This window comes from Octodon degus, unplaced genomic scaffold, assembly GCF_000260255.1.
Source record: "Octodon degus isolate 3935 unplaced genomic scaffold, OctDeg1.0 scaffold00019, whole genome shotgun sequence".
In the NCBI taxonomy this organism is placed as follows: domain Eukaryota; kingdom Metazoa; phylum Chordata; class Mammalia; order Rodentia; family Octodontidae; genus Octodon; species Octodon degus.
Window position 1 is genome coordinate 23085134 of NW_004524595.1, and position 17675 is coordinate 23102808.

General features: G+C 46.2%; 1 protein-coding gene across 1 annotated transcript in view; it reads right to left on the bottom strand.

Moving 5' to 3' along the window:
• Igfbp7 (insulin like growth factor binding protein 7) overlaps positions 1-17675 on the bottom strand; it is a 92889-nt gene that overhangs the window by 34983 nt on the left and 40231 nt on the right. The window lies entirely within an intron of this gene.

Below are 17675 nucleotides of genomic sequence, written 5' to 3' on the forward strand. Positions count from 1 at the left end.
TTTTTTTTTTTTTTATTGTTTGTTTTATGTCATAAAGTCCTCTCCCAAGGATTAGAAAACAAAAGGATCAAGCAAGGCTTCAACAACTCGATTGGTACAAGGTCCTCCCAGGCACATGCTCACTAACCTTGAGGCCAGGGAGCCGTGGGCGGCGCTGAGAACGCATATTCTCAAAGGCTGCACTTAGCAGGCCCTCGGCTGCCATCTCGGAATCTTTCATGCCATCTTCCCATTGTACACAGGAGATCAGAAACCTGTATCTCTCCGGCTCCCCAAGCCCAAGCCTTCACTGGGAGCACCTGCAGCTGCCAAGGCTCATGGAGGACAGGGGCAGTTTTTCTTCTTAGTCTTCTATTTACAAGTGAGACCATTCCTAAGGACATTATGCTACGAGAAATAAGCCAGAGAAGGGCAAGCATCGCAAAATCCCACACTCAGGAGGCCCCTGACGTAGGAAGGCTCAGCCCCTACCCGGCTGGTGGATGGGGCCGCTGTCCTGGGGCGCTGAGTCCTGGGCTGCAAGCCGGGAACATCCGGGACTCTGGCGCCCACCAGCGTGCAGATGGCTTACAGCACTGTGCTGCGCACTGCAAGACGTGTCTGGGGACAGAGTTCATGCTGGTTCTACCACCGCAGAGTAAAACTATGAGTGCTGTTAAAGTGATCTTAGGGCTGGCCAAATAGCTCAGTGGATTAAAGCGCCTTCTTTCTTTTCTTTTTTGTATAAAACTGCATCTTCTTTATTTCTCATACTTTAATTTTAGAACAAAATAAACAAAAAAATAAGATCACAATACACAACATCCAACTCTGCAGTCAAATTAAAGCGCTTTCAAGCAGGCGCAGGGGCCGGGGTTAGATTCCCTCCTCATCCCCCACCAGCGCTAGCCCTGGGGAGGAGGGGGCTGCCCCCGGGGAGCGCTGAGACAGCACTTGAGACTGGGCATGGTGGCGCATGCCTGTAATGCCAGCTCTTGGGAGGCTGTAGACAAGCGGATCACTATGAGTCCGTTCTAGTAGTGAGACCCTGAACATCCTGTGGATCCTTCCCTAAACTAAAACAAAACAAAAAAAGACCTTATTCTAAGATTTGGAGCAGCGACGTTTCTACAGCACCCTAGCATTTCTCCAATAGACCGCGAGTGTCCCACCCTCCCAAACACCTCTGGAAATGACTTGTTCTTCATAAAAATGAAAACGTTGCTCTCTTTTTTTGGAGAACTGACAAGGCGAGAAGGAGTTGGGTGGCATATAAACCAAACAGGAGAATGCCACAGTTCCAAGAGCTTTGGGAATCTTATCTGGCGCTGCCTTAAGTTTCCAAAGTGGACGTTAGAAGAAAATACCACAGCATTTGACAATCTAAATCCCAAGCACTGGACTGATGCCAGGGCCTCATTATCTACTTTTCCTACTGTACAGACGTCTGGGCAGGACAAGCGAGGAACAGGCCACAGAGAAGCCCCAGACGCCGGGCAAGCAATGAGCTAACCATCGAAGGGCCCCACAGCAGAAGGCAGAGGAAAAGAGGACAGAGATGCCTTCTCCTCAGGGGAGAATCCTCGGCCTCCTCTGGAGGAAAGCAGCGAAGCTGGGGAAAATAAATGGCCTAGGAAAGGCTGCAGTTGCTGAGCCTGGGGCCTTCCACACTGGGAGTGGATCAGTGGAAGGCAACAAGGGAAGGGAAAGAAACTATGGATGTCCTAAGGACAAGGAGGGGGGCGAATCCTGTAACACCTAGAATACACGCCAAGGCTCTGAGCTGAGCAAGAGCTGCAGCATAGCTCCCTTCCAATCCTTCCTTAATCTGCTATTTTTCCTACATTTTCAAAAAGTAGTTCTGTGAGACTTTCAACAGCTACTCTGCCTACGGCACTTCATCCACCTACCTTCCTTCTTTCCTTCCTTCCTTTCTTCTTTTGCTCTTTTGAGACAAGATCTTGCTATGTATCCCAGGCTGGCCTCAGACTCATGGTGATTCTCCAGCCTCAGCTCTCCCCTCCCCACCCCCCAGTTCTGGGAGTACAGGTGTGCGCCACCATGTCCGGCTTGGGTACAGGTGCTTCTGAAGGTCACGAGAGAAATGCTACAGCTCCCAAGAGGCCACTTAGATGTAGAGTGGAGAAATGCTTCGAGACTTTATCCAGCCGTGGGGGTGGGGGTGGTGGGGAACTGAGCACTGGGCAGGGCCCCTGCTTGCCTCACAGGCACTTAGGGTTATATCTGAATGTCCCCCAAAGCTTCTAGTGCACCTAATCATGGGGCGGATACTCCTCAGTGGGTTAGTCCAGCAGTGAGCTTGTAGCTAAGTGCGATGCTGAGACGTGAAGCCTGGAGGAGCAGGTGGTCCCGTCCCTGGGGGTGTGGCCAGGGAGGGCGCCTCTCCCTCCTCCTGTCCTGATCTCTCTCTTCTTCCCGCTTTCCTGCTTGAGCCTCTTCTCCCTCGCCTGCTGCCTGCCTTGGAGCCATCAGACTGTGGATCGAAGCCTCTGCAAAGTGTAAACCCAAGTAAACCTTTCTTCCTTAGACTTGAGGGTGTTCAGTTGTGTTGTGTCTCAGTGTCCAGAAACAAAGTAAGACTCAGGGCCTCTCCCAGGGGTGTTTCTGGGAGTCAGGAGGACCAGGTCTTACCTATATACCTTCTAGTTTTAGTTTGGTCTTTTTGAGACTGAGTTTCACTATGCAGTTCAGGCTGGCCTTAAGCTTACTTTGTAGCCCAGGCTGGCCTTGAACTCCTGCTGATCCTCTCGTCTCAGCCTCCTGAATGCTGGGACTATAGCTGTGCGCCAAAACACCTGGCCAGGCTCTCTGGTTTTTGTTTATTTTTTTTTCTTTTTGGTACCAGAATCAAACTTAGAACAGGTGCCAGATAGGTGCTCTGTAGCTCAGCTAGCTTACTCGCCTCCTTCTGTTTTTAAAGACTGAATCTTACTCAGATACCCACAAAAGACATTCCAATTTCTGGGAAGTCAGACTGTCTGCTGGGCCTGGGCCACTTGTGGGGCTGGCAAGAGCACAGGAAGAGCAGAGACAGCAGCTAAACGAAGAGACGCTGGGCAGAGCTGCACAGCAGCCCGCAGCAGGGGCTTCCGTCACAGCCAGCTCTCCATACCCTCAGGGTCTAGGGTTATAGATCAAACCAAGGATGAAAACTGTTTGGAAAAAAACTGCATGGATACTGAATATGTACAGCATATCAACTACTGATCCAGCATTTATAACGTGTTGGGTATTAGAAGTCACAGGAGAACTGCGTAGGTTATGTAAAAACTGTACATCATTTCCTGTGAGGGTCTCAGCACCTTGGTGAGCTCTCCAGGGAGGGTGGGGCTCCAGGCAACGGTCCTGGCAGACACTGAGGGACAGAGTGGAGTTCCCATCATTCTAGGCCATCCGGGCTCCTCACAACAAGACACAGGCTGGGCAAGAGCCTTCGGCACAGGGCTCTAGGATTCCTGCAGGAAGGTAGGATTGTTCCTTTGTCTTCTGGAGTCCTCCAAATGTGGACTGGACTCACTACGCAATTATGTAGTATGGTCCTAGTCACAAAGTTGTTTTAGAAAAAGAGGTTGGTTTAAATAAAAACAAAAGCCCAAGAGTATTATTTCATGCTCGATGGAATTTTCCTATCTGTTTCCTTTATTTTGTCTCGTCAACTCTTTTAACTAAAAAAAGAAAAAAAAATGGAATTGTTCCATTATATTAACAGACTCTGTTTATCTATGCATTTCTACTGTGGCTAACAAATTTAAAAAAATATATAGTTTCTGCTAAGAATCATATTTAACAAATCCCTCTGGGAAGAGAAGAAATGTGCAAACCCTTTTAAAAGATTAGTTTGGGGGATGAGAACCCAGTCCTAAATCATTGTTCCCCATTACCCTCCAGTTGAGCCACAAGGGGCATGCGCCAGGCCACATGATAACCAGAATGCTTTCTCAGGCTCCTACTGCAGGCCTGGGCCCTAATCCTTTCAAGGCAACACTCAAAAGGCAAACCCAGAAGCTTCAATCAGAACCCTTTGCTTTCTAAAGTGGGGTAAGCCAGCTCGCCCGGGTGGTGGGGGCAACACCAGGGATGCACCAAATATATGCTATTGCTCCTCAGGAAAACTCCTGCTCAATATGCTCAATGGCAGGCTCTGCCTCCACAAGCCGCTGTGCCCACTGCTCGCCCCTGGCCCTCAGGTTAGTGAAGCCACAGGGGCTGGGCAAAGCCCAATTGGAGGAAGCACGCATGCTGGCATGAACTGCAGCAAAAGTATATTTTGCCCCAAACTGATGACCACTGATACGTTACTCTAGGTCCTACCAGAGCCAGTTTCTGACATTTGGGGTCTAAAATACTTGGCCATTTTGTTTTGTCTTTTCAGTACGAGGGATTGAATCAGGGCTTCTGCAGTTACATCTCCAGAGCCTTTTGGTATTTTTTAATTTTCAGACAGGGTCTCCCTAAATTGTTGAACTGCCCAGGATTGAACTTTCAATCCATTGGCTTGAGCCTTCCTGCGTGCAGGGATTACAGGCAGGCACCACTCTCCCTGGTACCAGCTTGGTTTTCACAAATAATCCTTCTCTTGCCATAGCCTTAGGACAGATTCTCAGATTCTGCTGTATTGTTGCTGAGTGCTTAAGCATCTGCAGGTGTAAGGAGAGGGTGCGCTCAGGAAGCAGGATGCCTATGAGAGTCTGCTCTCCAGCCAGCCTGACTCCCTCCTCCCATGTCCTGATAGTGGGCTGCCTGCAGCCTGGTGGTGTGGCTTGCTCTGGGTCACTCAGACCAGGCAACCCTGGCCCTGGGAACTGGCAGTGTCACAGTACACACAAAGGAAGATGGCCTCTCTTTCTTCCCTGAGGGGTTGGCGGGGGTCCTCATAACAGTCTGGCCCTAACTAGGCACAGTCCCCTTGCCCAGCTTAGCAGAAGGGGCTAGCATCAGTCTCCCCACACATCTAAGGGAGCCACACTGGTATTGCCAAGGCGGGCCTGGCTGCAGAGGAAACCGGGGAAGTCAGGATGGCTTTCACCCACAGTGGCTTTCAGAGCTGTGCTTCCGAAGGTTTGTCCTGTACAGACCCACTCCCATAGAAACCCTGAGGGCAGGGAGATGGTCCTAAAGCTGCCCCAGGTCTGCCTGACATTAAAGGACCAGCTCACCAGGTAGGACAGAGGGGCCTCTAAGAGTGGCCCCCTAGGTCTCCAGAGCTAAGCTGCTCTCTGCCTCTGAAGGTGTTAAAAAGTAAAAATTAGCCACACCTGGCTCCTGAGTTCTGCTTATTCAGGCAAAAGTGAGTGCACTGCAGGCCTCACTTCCTCCTCTCTCCCACAGCTGTACTCTCCAGGCTAGAATCCAGGGCTGGAGTTGCTCTAAGGGCATCTCCCATCCCTACTCTTCTCTTGTCAGATTGGCCAAAAGCCCTTCTCTCTACACCCCTGGTCTTCTGTCTGATTTATCCCTCCCAACAATCCAGCTTGCTTTTAAAACACATTTTCAGTTTGCTGCTTCTTCTCCTTCTCCTTCCTACGCAGCTTGGACTCCTAATGATCCTTCTGTTCCCAACCTCCCGTGCTGGGATTACAGGCAGCCTGCGCCACCACGCCTGGTTTTAGCAGCCAGCTCAGCATGCCTGAGGGCGGGGCCAGCTTGTCATGTGGTGCCCCCCCATCGAACCCCATTCCCAGTGCTTGCCTAAGTGGGGAGTTAGTCTGCTGAGCTCTCTCACTGGCCCTTAACTTGCTTCTTTTTAAATCTTTTAGTTAAAAGAAAAAAAAAATGATATGATTCTCAGATAAAAGCACCACCCAAACCAGGCTCCAGCTCCCAAGGACTGTGCTGCTTTAAGAATTCAAACTGCGCTTCCTTTGGCAGACCCTGTGTGCAAACAGCAAGGCATTATCGGCTCACACACAGCAGGTGCCTGCAGGGTCAGGCTGTGTTTTGTAGGAGAGAGAGGCAATTTGGTCAGAACTCCACAAGAAACAGTGTCACGCGGGGAAATACAGGCAGCTTGGGCCTTGACTGATCACATTTCCAAGCCCAGTGCTTTGCTAAAGGGTGTCTTACCTTTAAGAATAAACAATCCCATCACTCAATGTCTTCTCTGAACACCATGACTTTGAAAGAATTTGACTGCACATTCAACATTGGAAATGAAATCCTCACAAATAAGACTTGAATCCATTTATTTGTGGTAAAATGAGTATGGCTTTGAAGAGTCTGTCCTCATTAGGATCGTCCAAATGTAATTTGTGATCTGGGGCAAGTCTGCCTAACGAGCCTGCAGGGGAAGGAGACTCATTTTCTAACTTGAACGCAGTCTTCAAAGAAAGCAGCAGATGCTGCGAAGTAATGGTAACTGCAGTGCCTTTCTTCTCTAAGAATGTTTCATTTAGTTTCTTAATCAGTGTGGTTTTTCTTTGCCAGGTTTAGGACACTTCCTCCTCCTCCCCTAAAATGTATTAAAATAAACCTTGGTCCTGCTGAAGCGATGGAGTCTTCATCCATCCAGGAATGTCCATTCCTCCAGGCTTGGGAGGTTCCTAACTAATGAACCAGAACACTGTCAGATGTCTGCTTGCCAAGTAATATATTAAAGTGCTTTTCTAATGAGATCTCCGCAAGGTAACCATAAAACAGCACACTAAGCTTCAGTGAAGCAAATACAGTTTTAAAAAATAACCAAACGCCTGTAAAGGAGAGGTCAGTGTGATAAAAAACAAAAAAACAAAAAAACAAAAAAAAAAAACCAGAAAAGAATGTGACACATACAAAAATAAAGGCCAAATAATCTTCATACCTGAAAAACATGGTAGACACAGGCAGAGTAATGCAGCGGGCAGGTCCTAAAGACACCGCCTGTGGATCCCAGTGTGGGATTTTTTTTTTAATTCTTTTTTTATTTTATTTATTTAAATATTTATTTATTTATTTATTTAGTGTGTGTGTGTGTGTGTGTGTGTGTGGCCAGCTCAGCCCACCAGGGGGCGGGGCTGGCTGGCATGTGGTGCTGGGGGATTGAACCGTGGTCCCTCTGTTTTGCTTAGCTTAGCTTGTTCTATCTAGGTGTTTTAGACCACTGAGCCATCTCACCAGCCCCCAGTGTGGGATTTTAAACACCCCTCTTGCCACTCCCATTTGTGTGCAACATGGATCTGCTGTATATGGGTCTCCGAATGGGCCCCATCTTGAAAAGAAGGAACATCTCTCCATTTTTAGTATTTTAAGCTGAGCATTTAGGAATATCATATAAAAATTTTAAATGCTAAGCATCTTTTTGCCGACCTAGGCTGCTTTAATAAATGCCACAGTTTGGGGTGGCTTCAACAAATGGATGTGTCTCTCACAGCCCTGGAGGCTGGAAACCCCAAGACCAGGGTGGCATCATGGCTGGGTGCTGGTGAGGGCCGTAGAGGGTTGCTTTATTGCTGCATCCTACATGGTAGAGAGAGACAGCATCACCTATTTCTTCCTATAAGGGCACTAATTTTACCTCCGAGGGCTCCACCCTTATGACAGCTCACAGTCCCCATATGCAGATACCTCACTAGTCCTGAGGACTAGAGCTTGGATACAGCAAATCTGTTTTTGTTTTTAAAAATTCACTAACTGGTATATATCTATATGTCTAGATCAAGTAATTTCACTAGAGGAATGGATTCAACACCAGCTATATTGTGTTTCTGGGGTTTATAAGGCAGGCTCATGCTGGCCACCTGCAGTGTCAAGTATGGAAGAGTGCAAGGGCCAGCTGGAAGCTGGAGATGCTACAGGACATAGCAGCTCTGGAGAACTAACACCCAACAAATTAGGGCCAGCGGTATAGCTCAGTGGACTAAGTGCTTGCTTAGGTAAGTGCAGGGGCCAGGCTTTGATCCCTGGCACTACATGCCACACTGGTCCCGCCCCGGGGTGCACTGAGCCAGCGACGGAGTCTGGGCATGGTGGCACATGCCTGTAATCCCAGCACTAGGGAGGCACAAATCAGGATCACTCCAAATCTGAGCTGTGTAGTGAGACCCTGCACACACACACACACACATACACACACTCACACAAAACCAACAAATTGAGGAGTTCTCACGAAATACAAACACTAGCAACACCAAGAAGCCTAAGTCCGGGCTGCTCTAAAACAGCTCTGCTTATTCTTCCCCTGGCTCCTACTCGTCCCTCTGCCTTCATTATTTAACCATGGAACCTTATGGACATAAAGGAGGCTCTATTTTTAATTTATTTATAACTAGTTGCATTTGTAGTGATTAAACCCAGGACCCCACACATGCTAGGCCAGGGTTTTACCCCTGAGCATAGCCCTAGTGAGGCTGAGAAGCCTGCCGTGCTGGTCTGCACTGCAGGTGGCTCCAGCGTGTCCAGTGCTGGTCTGATCAGCCTTGCAGCACTGGGCTCACCAAAGGGTTAAGAGCAGAATTGACCCAGTGAGGGACAGCAGTGGGTCTGCACACCAGCACAGAACATCACCTGGGCATTCTAGGGTGGGGAAACACCTGCTAGCTTCCCGCTCTCTCAGAAATGACTTCTCACCTGTCACTGGTGAGAAGTCTGGGTCTTAATTACCCTAGAGGGAAGCACCATGTTCAAAGAAGGACTGCATTTTAGGGTCAATATAACAAAGCATCTGCAGTTAAAGATACCCAAGAATGAACCAAGTTTTAAAAGATACAGTTGTGTGTCATGAATGATAGCCAAGAGTAGCCAAGGACTTATCCTTCATTTTATTTACAATTTTAATCAAATCCAAAGAGGACTTGATTTTATTACTTAATATGATCATTTCTTTTAAACAGCAAATCTTATTTATATTGGAGAATGATTTGTTCAAGGTCAACAGGATTAAAGTGCTTTTCAAAATATGATGCTCTGGATTTAAATGGAAGAAACGAAGCAGAATAAATCATGTAATCATGAATATTATATATTTGCTTTTATGAAGCCAAGAACACACTGAAAGTCGTCCCTTTGCACATGTCCATCAGGGGAAAGACACCCAATCAAGTCCAGTAGCGGACAGAACAGTACCGTGGTGCTCCCGAGCCAGGTGATGAGCACGCAGCTTTTCCTGACTTCGCTGCAGCAGAAAGTGAACCGCGCAGGGAAAGGAACTGCTGTGTTTCAAGAGGCCTGGGCTCAAGCCTAGGTGGGCTTGGGAAGCTCCTTAACATTCTCAGCCTCAACTCACCCCATGTGTAAGATGTGAGGGGGTGGCACATGGACCTGTGGAATTTTTGCGATGTGTGTCATTTGGCACACAGTGAGCACTCAATAATGAAGACTATTATTATTTTTTGTTACCAGCAATCGAACTCAGGACCTTGTGCTTGCCAGGCAGGTACTATGACACTGAGCTATATCCCCGGCCCAAGACTGTTATTTATGATTTCAAAATAATGATTTTCCAATGTTATAGGATGTTTCTCTGGTTGAGGAAGAAGTTGGACTGAAAGATGTTCATGATTCTCTTCAGCCACATATGCTACTACTTTGTTCCATGTCAGTTTTTCCCCTTAACTGACTTTTGCTCTAACTCCAAGGCTGATATAATTAATATTCGTTTGCTGACTGCACTGTGACATTCACCTGTGTGACCTTTTCAACACCCCCAGGGAGGGGAAGTGTGCTGATGCTGTGTCCCATTTTACAGCGAGGAAAAGTGAGGCACAGAAAGATTGAGTAACTTGCCTAAAGTCACAAGGCTTGTACAAGGCACAGCTGGGATGAAAAAAAAAAAAAAAAAAATCAAGCAGCCCTAGAAGCCAGGCCCCGCCCCTGGGCCAGGCAGGTAACCTAAAAGTATGCTGTAATGAATTTATTAACTAATGCACAAGGGAAATGCTTATTGCAATGGGAAAATGGTAAAAATCCAGTATTTGCTTTTCTTCCCTTCTCAGCAGAGTTCCTGTAGCTCCAAAGGCTAACAACTGATTTCCGCTCCTCCCCTTTCACAAGACACCCTTTCCCTTGATGGGTCAGTGATATAAATCTATAGTTTCCATGCAGATGTGAACAGCTGGCTTTACCGCGCTGCTCTGATCCATGTCCAAAGGGGCGGGCCAGCCCAGAGCCTACACGGTCCTTGACACTGCCCGGCGCCTCAGAAGCGCACTTGGCTGCCAACAGGGAGGCCTCACTTACAATGAAAAGTTCCCAGTCTCAATGTTAGGGCCTGAGAGGTCCAGCCCTACCCACGCTTGCCACGTAGGACATCCCCGGGGTCCTCCTGCCCTAACTCGGTGCCTCCTGCAGCAGGTGCTCCTTTCTCTGTGGCCTGAGTGTGGGTCTCCAGAGCAGGGGTGAGAGCCTGCCCTTCTGTGTGCCCAGGGAGGCCCCGTCTACACACGTGGACGCATTCATAACCTCTACAAAAGGGGCTCGTGTCTGCTTGGCTCAACTTCAGTGCATTCTTCCTTGCTGGCTTGTTAAATATCATTATTTCTAGAAGCAGGTTTACACTGTCCTGTGATTTCTTTAAACACACTGCAAGTGATTCATTGCTCTTTGTGTTGTTAAAATTTCCCACGTCCCATACTTCATTAGTGAGAGCTGTTTCTCCCCCACTTTTCAACACTGCTCAATGAGATGCAAATAGAACCATTTTGGTTTTCCAGTTGAACAGCCATGAAAAAAGAGTAATAATAAAAAAGAGCAGCGCTTTGCTTATCTCCGTGTTACACATTAACACGGTCCTCCTTTGCAGAGGTTCTTCAAGGTAGGCGCACTTCGAAAAGTCAAATAATTGACAGAATAATTACCCTGACACTCCACGGCAAGTGAAAATGTCGGGGTGTAGCCTGCAGATGAATTCTGAAGCTTCGGTCTTCAGGAGCGCAGCAGAATGGAAATGCGAAGGGAAGGGAATTTCCCAATTTCTCCAAAGACACGTACTTTTAAAAAATAATGAAGCACAAAGAAAACTAGCAAGTTAAACTCTATATAAAATCTTCCTAGGGGTCTTCTGCAGCACTTTTCCTACCCCACTCATGCTGTTTTCTCCTTTAGTAATAACGATAATTATTAACACGAACACTGCCTTTATCTGCACTGATGGAGCTTGCTACCTGCCTGGCCCAGGCAGGCTCCTTCACACCGAGCATCTCTGAAACTCTCAAGAATCCCACGAAGGTTTGTGCTTACGACACCAGCATCCAGCCAAGGAGCGAGAGGCCCTGAGAGGTTGAATCTCTCCTGTACTCACAGAATTGAAAAGCAGGGCCAGACTTCCAGGGGAGGTCTGACCTGCAACTTCTACTTCCTTTACAGTTCCCATAGTTTCCTTTGTATATATTTTTAAAAAGATACAATGGTTATTACATTGCAGATTGTTATCTTCAAAGCAGTTGCTCAGGTGACCAGATATAGGCATGTAACAATGGTCAAACAATATAAACACTGTTCCTTTCAACGAACAGAAATTAGTAATACAATTATCGTAGCTATCTTGTGTGTGTGTATATATGTATACATTTCTTCCTTTTTTCCTTTCCCCCATCCCAGTTTTTCTTTCCTTTGAGCAGTTTCTTTCCCTTTCACAATATCTACCGTATATTTTGTATCTTACTCTTTCAGTTTCTCACACTAGGAAGACAATATGATGTTCACACATGTGCATCTGACTTATTTTACTTATGAGTATGGTCTCTATTTGCATCCATTTATCTATAAAAGCCTTGAGTGTATCTTTATAGCTGAGCAGTACTCCATTATATAAAAGCACCAGATCTTTTTTTTTTTTAGGAACCGGGGATTGAACTCAGGCTCTTGTGCTTGCCAAGGAACTGCTTATTCCACTGAGCCATCTCCCTGGCCCCACCACATCTTTTTTAAAATCCATTCCTCAGTTAATGGTAATTTGGTCATTTCCAAGATTTAGCTATGACAAATTGTGCTGCTAACACATATATTCCTGTGGTAGGATGTTCTTAGTTCTTCTGGGAAGACTCCCAGAAGTGGGCTCAAATGGAACCCGATCCTAGATTTCTGAGGATTCTGCACACTGATTTCCACAGTGGCTGTACCAGTCTGCACTCCCACCAACAGTGAAGGGCCCCCTCACACCTCCTGTCCTGCTAGCATTTATTGGTGGACGACAGCCATTCTTTCTGGAGGGAGGTGGAAACTTGGTATTGTTTCAATTTGCATTTCTTGGGTGACCAATGATGTGGAACATTTTCATAATGTATTTGCCATTTGTATAGCTTCATCTGAGAAGAGTATATTCATCTCAGATGCTCATTTTTGGATTGGGTCTTTGAATTTTGGGGGTCTGACTTAAAAATGTGTCTTAGAAGTTCTTTGAGAAACAGTTGCTAGATATTTTTCTGTTTGTGGGTTTTCTTCTCACTCTGTTGGTGTCTTTCTTGAGGTGCAAAATCTTTTCAATGAGATCACCATTATTGATTCTTTAAAGTATTTCCTGTACAGTTTGGCTTTTGTTCAAGAACTGCTTACCCTTATGTCCTCAGGATTTCTACCTACTTCCTCTTCCAGTAAATTTAGTGTTTTTCTGTTTTAATATTGAGATCTTTGATCCATTTTTAGTTTAGGGCATGGTGATAAACATGCTAGTTTTAGCCTTTGTTGTGCAGAAAGCCAGTTTTTCCAGCACCATTTATTAAAGAGGCTGTCTTTCTTCCAGTGAACATGTTTGGCCTCTTTGTCAAAGATAACGTGGATGAGTGTGATTACAGTTGTGTCTGCTCCTTCTAATCTGTTCCATTGATCCTCAGGTTTTTTTTTTTTTTTTTTTTTTCCTTTTTTCCCCTGTATCGTGCTAATTTTATCACAGTTGCTTTGTAGTGTAATTTCAAGTCAGGGATTATGATGTCTCCTGCCTTGCCTTTGTTGCCCAGGATTGCCTTTGCTATTCTAGGTCTCTTCTGGTTCCAGATAAATTTTAGTAATGTTTTCTCTAGAAATGCAAACAATGTTAGTGGTATTTTGATTGGGATTGTATTAAATCTGTGCAGCAATTTTGGGAGTTTTCACAAAGTTGGTTCTTCCTATCCACGAGCAAAGACTATCTCATTTTCTGACATCCTCTTCAATCTTTTTCAGAGTACTATAATTTTCAATGTCTAGACCTTTTACTTCATTAGACTGATTCTTAAGTCTGTCTTTCATTTTTTCCCCTTCCCTTCCCTTCCTTCCTTCTTTTGAATGTTACTGTGAAGGACGTGCTTTCCCTAATTTCTCAGTAAGTTTGTTTGTGTACACGCACACTATTTTTTTGAGTGCTGACTTTGCATCCTACTATGCTACTCAATTTGGTAATTATATCTAGAAATTTTTGGTGGATTTTTTTGGGTCTTCTGTGTAGAGTATCATATAATCTGCAAATAATGATAATTTCACTTTTTCCTTTCCTACCCTTACTCTTTTTCTCTCTCTTGTCTGATTGCTCTGGCCAATGTTTCCAGAACTTTGTTGGATAGGAGTGGTGATCCTGTAGTTTCCAGAGTAAGCCTTTTGACATAGGCCTTCCCATGCCCTTAGAACCATGTGGCCTGGTGGTTATAAGAATGAAAGAATCAACAAACTAGTGACTGTGCTTTCTCAATTCTTGGGCTTCAAACAAATATCTCAGTTACAAAGGCAAGCAATGCTGTACTTTGGATCTCAAGTGTCCCCCAAAGGTTAAACATTTGGTCTGTAGCTCATGGTGCAACTGGGAGGCAGTGGAAACTGGGAGAGGTTGGATCCAGGGAAGCTCTTCTAGTCGCTGGGGCTGTGCCCTTGGAGGGCACGATGCGACCTAAGTCCCTTCACTTTGTTTTCTGGTTTTGCCTCCTAGCTATGGGGTGAGTGGCTGTGCTGTCTCCACACAGGTTCAAAAGCAACAGGGCCAAACAGCTATGGGATGAATCTCTAACAGTGCAAGCCAAGCAGCCTTTTCTGTCTGTATAGATGATCTCAGATATTGCTGACAGTGATGGAAGCTACTACAAATGTCAAAACTGAGTATAGGAATGCTTATGATTTCAAAGATAATATCTCCCCCGCCCAAGAGTAAAGGAGGGGAACTGACACTGTCTGTGTATTCTGCTCACATTGGCCCCAACTGCTCCAGGCTACAGGGGACAATGGAAGCCAATATGGTAAAAATCTAGATATATGAAGATATATCTACTTAAGAAGATATCTTACTTAAGAGTGTATCAAAACTGTATCTTCCAATACTGAGCTCCTTCCTGCCAGCTAGCAGGAGCTTTCTGAGTGGTATTTATTTTTCTTAATTTACTTAAGTCTCAACCAGAGGGAACCCCAGTCTTACCTCCCTCCCTTCCCAACATACACCAGATCAGGAAATGTGAAGACAAATCCAAGTGCTAAAGGGTGCTGGAGCAGCAGCAGTAATAAGAGTTTTTGGTTATGCAAACTATCTGTTGCATCTGTTCTTCCTGCAAGAAAATGTCAATGCCAACTCCCTCTGCTTTAATTCCTGCCAACGTTCTTGGAATCCCCTGCAAGGGCTGAGGATGCTCAGATGCCATCTGGCCCAACTCACCTTGCCTCTGCTGGAAGTCCACACCCACTTCCCCTACAAAACGTCCGCCTTTTGTCAGCACAGGAAGTGAGGATCCCAACCAGGGTCCTTCAAGTAGACCTTGAATGGAGACTTTGTGGAACATTCCCGGCTGCAGGGTGGGAACTTTCCCCAGTGCCCTCCACATTAGTTTTCAACTAGCTTGTCATCACTCTGGAATTGCCTGTTTTTCACAGACCCTGTTCTTGTCTGGCTCATACCCAGCTACGGGCTATGCACATGAAAGCCTGCAAGGTTTTACAACTGACTGCTGCTAAAAGTCTGTAAAAATTATGAAGGGAGGAAGCTCATGTTTAGATTTATTCCCCTCTGCCCCCTCCCACTCACACCAGAGACTACATATTTTCTCCTCAGAAAGGCAAACATTACTGACCTCTGCTTAAATGTTTATCAAAAGCTGTCTGGACTTGCAGTCTCTGAAGCTACTTTCTTTATTAGTCACATCCTTCTTGGTGTGTGGGGTAGCCCTCCCTGCAGGCCAGGAGCAGTGCGTCGGGCCTGTGCAGGAGTCGCTGGGCGCTGGCAGCGTGCACTACCACCCAGATCTTCCCTTGCCCCAAACAAGCAGCAGCTGAGCAAAGGACCCTGGACTTCCTGACAGTGGTGGCTTCAGTGCTGAATGGCTCTGGAAAACACTGCTCTTAGTTCAGATTCTGAGCACTTTATTTTTTGAGATTCTGGCAATCAAATCTACAGCTTCGTGAATACAAGGACAAGAGCCCTACTGCTGAGCCACGTCCTCAGCTACCATGTGCTTTGATTCTAGAATGAAGCCCAGCCTAGAGTCTGGAGCCTACAGCTGAGGAGGAAAAGGGGGACATCGCCTCCTCAGTGCAATATGAGGGGATGATACAGCATTTATTCTATCCTGCTCCTGAAAACCCCACCTGGGGACTGCAACCAATCACACTGCCTTCCTGCTCCTTTAAAATAAGTTAGTTCCTCCTTGGAATTTTATGTCAGTAACCTGCATCCAAAGACTTTGGATAGGAAGGGAAAAGGCACTGATGCTAGTGACTCAGCGATGCAGCTCAGGTCTGAGAAGGAGGGAGGTTGAAGATTTTTTTTTTTTTTTCCTTGTACGAGAAATTAAACTCACAACCAGCACAGGCAGGTACTGTGCTGCTGAACTCCATCCCCAGCCCAGGAGGGAGACTGATGTACAGGATGGGCTGCCATGGGGTCGGTGGAGTTTCAGTCCCAGGACTCATCACATTCAGCTTGGTCTAGGGGTACTGCTCAGCAGGACAGTGCCTGCCTGGCAATCAAGAGGCCGTGAGTTCCATTTCTGGTTAAAAAAAAAAAAAAAGAAGGCTGAAGCAGTGATCTAGTGAGAGGGTCTTTTTGGGTCTAGTCTTTTCTGATTTTCTATATCAGAAGTAGAAGAAAGATATATTAGCTTTAGCCCAGGGACGTTCATTAGAGCGAGGAAGCCCTCCTGGAGAGGAGCCCGAGCTTGCAGGCAATGTGCTGGAATGTTCCCCTGCCCCTGCGGGCACCAAACGGAGCAGCTCTCTGGATGCAGTCTCAGAACGAGAGTTCCGTGGGGAAGAGGACAGGAGGGCGTCAGCCAGTGGTGAATTGAAATCCATGCCCGAGCCACCCTACAGCTGTGAGTCAGACTATTTTAATTTGGTTTTTGGCAGTTAAAAGAAGATAAAGAAAATTCTTTCTTATTTTTAGCAGCATATACTTATGTATTAGTGCTTTTCTTTCCCTGTGAGAGGCTCCCAGAAATGAGACTATGGGTCAAAGGGTGTGAGAATGTTTCATTTTAATAAATACTCCTAGACTGCTTTCAAAAAGCTGATGAGGACTTCATGGTTATGCTGAGTGTATAGGTTAGGCATTTTCCAAATGAGGCTAAGGTGAAGGGGAAACCACTGTAGGCTACTGTTGTTCCAGTTGCATTTTGGGACTGTGAGGCTGAGCAACTCCTCACACATTTATGCGTCTTTTCTGTTCTTATTTTGGTTGATTTTGAGGCAGGTTCTCACTGTGTAGTCCAGGGGCTCTGCAAGGCTTCTACGGACATGCACAAACCTAAGTAAGTGGCATTTCCTCTCTAATAAAACTGCACTCTATGCAATGTATCTAATAGCAGTATTAAGCTGTGCATTCATAGACTAAATCATTCAAAGTCCAACAATTAAAAAAAAATCCCTTTAACCAGAAATGACATGCTTTTTCTAAAAACAGTGAAAAATAAGGCCACGGAATGGTACACCATAAATCTGACATTACACCTTGAGGGTAAGTCACATATTTATGTATTATATTATCAACTCTGAACTGCAGTAGCTGTTTAAAGGGCTCCCAAGACCAAATCCTTTGTCACCTCCTGCAGCCCTCCTAGCTAGCTGTTTCCCCTGGACATATGTAGGGTCTTATTTCTACCACTTACAAGGCAGGGCTTAAAGAACGCTTGCAGGTAACCAAAGTCGCCTCTAGGGTCCAAAGGCTATTCTACTGTCCCAGGCACAAAGAGCTGCTGTCAAAAGGTCTGGTGAGAACTTACCTTTTTCCCCTATGAGTTACTTCAATTTTTTTACCATGATGTCTATGAAATCTTTTGCTCCATTTAAAGCTCAGTAAGGTTTGGTATCTACCGTACTAGGCTCACATTCTTGAACATGCTGTCTGCTCTTTTAGAATGTAATTTTAAGGGCAGGTACAAGGGCCAGGGGTTGGAACCCTGGGCCTGCCCCTGCGGGCATGCTGAGACTGGGCATGGTGGCACATGCCTGTAATCCCAGCTCTTGGGAGGCTGTAAACAAGTGGATCACTATGAGTCTGATCTAGTAGTGAGACCCTGAACACCCTGTAGACCCTTCCCTAAAATACAGGAAAAAAAAAATACACACACACACACACACACACACACACACAATTTTAAGGGCCGATCTGCCAGCTCAGAGGACTAACGTGGCTGCTTAGGCAGAGCGCAGTGGCTGGGGGTTCGATCCCTGGCCTGCCATGCCAGCCCTGCCTGTGGGGCTTGCTGAGAGGGTGACTGAGACTGGGTGTGGTGGTGCAAGCCTGTAATCCCAGCACCTGGGAGGCTGAAAACAGGAGGATCATTTCCAGCTGGATCTATTTAGTAAGATCCTGCAGACCC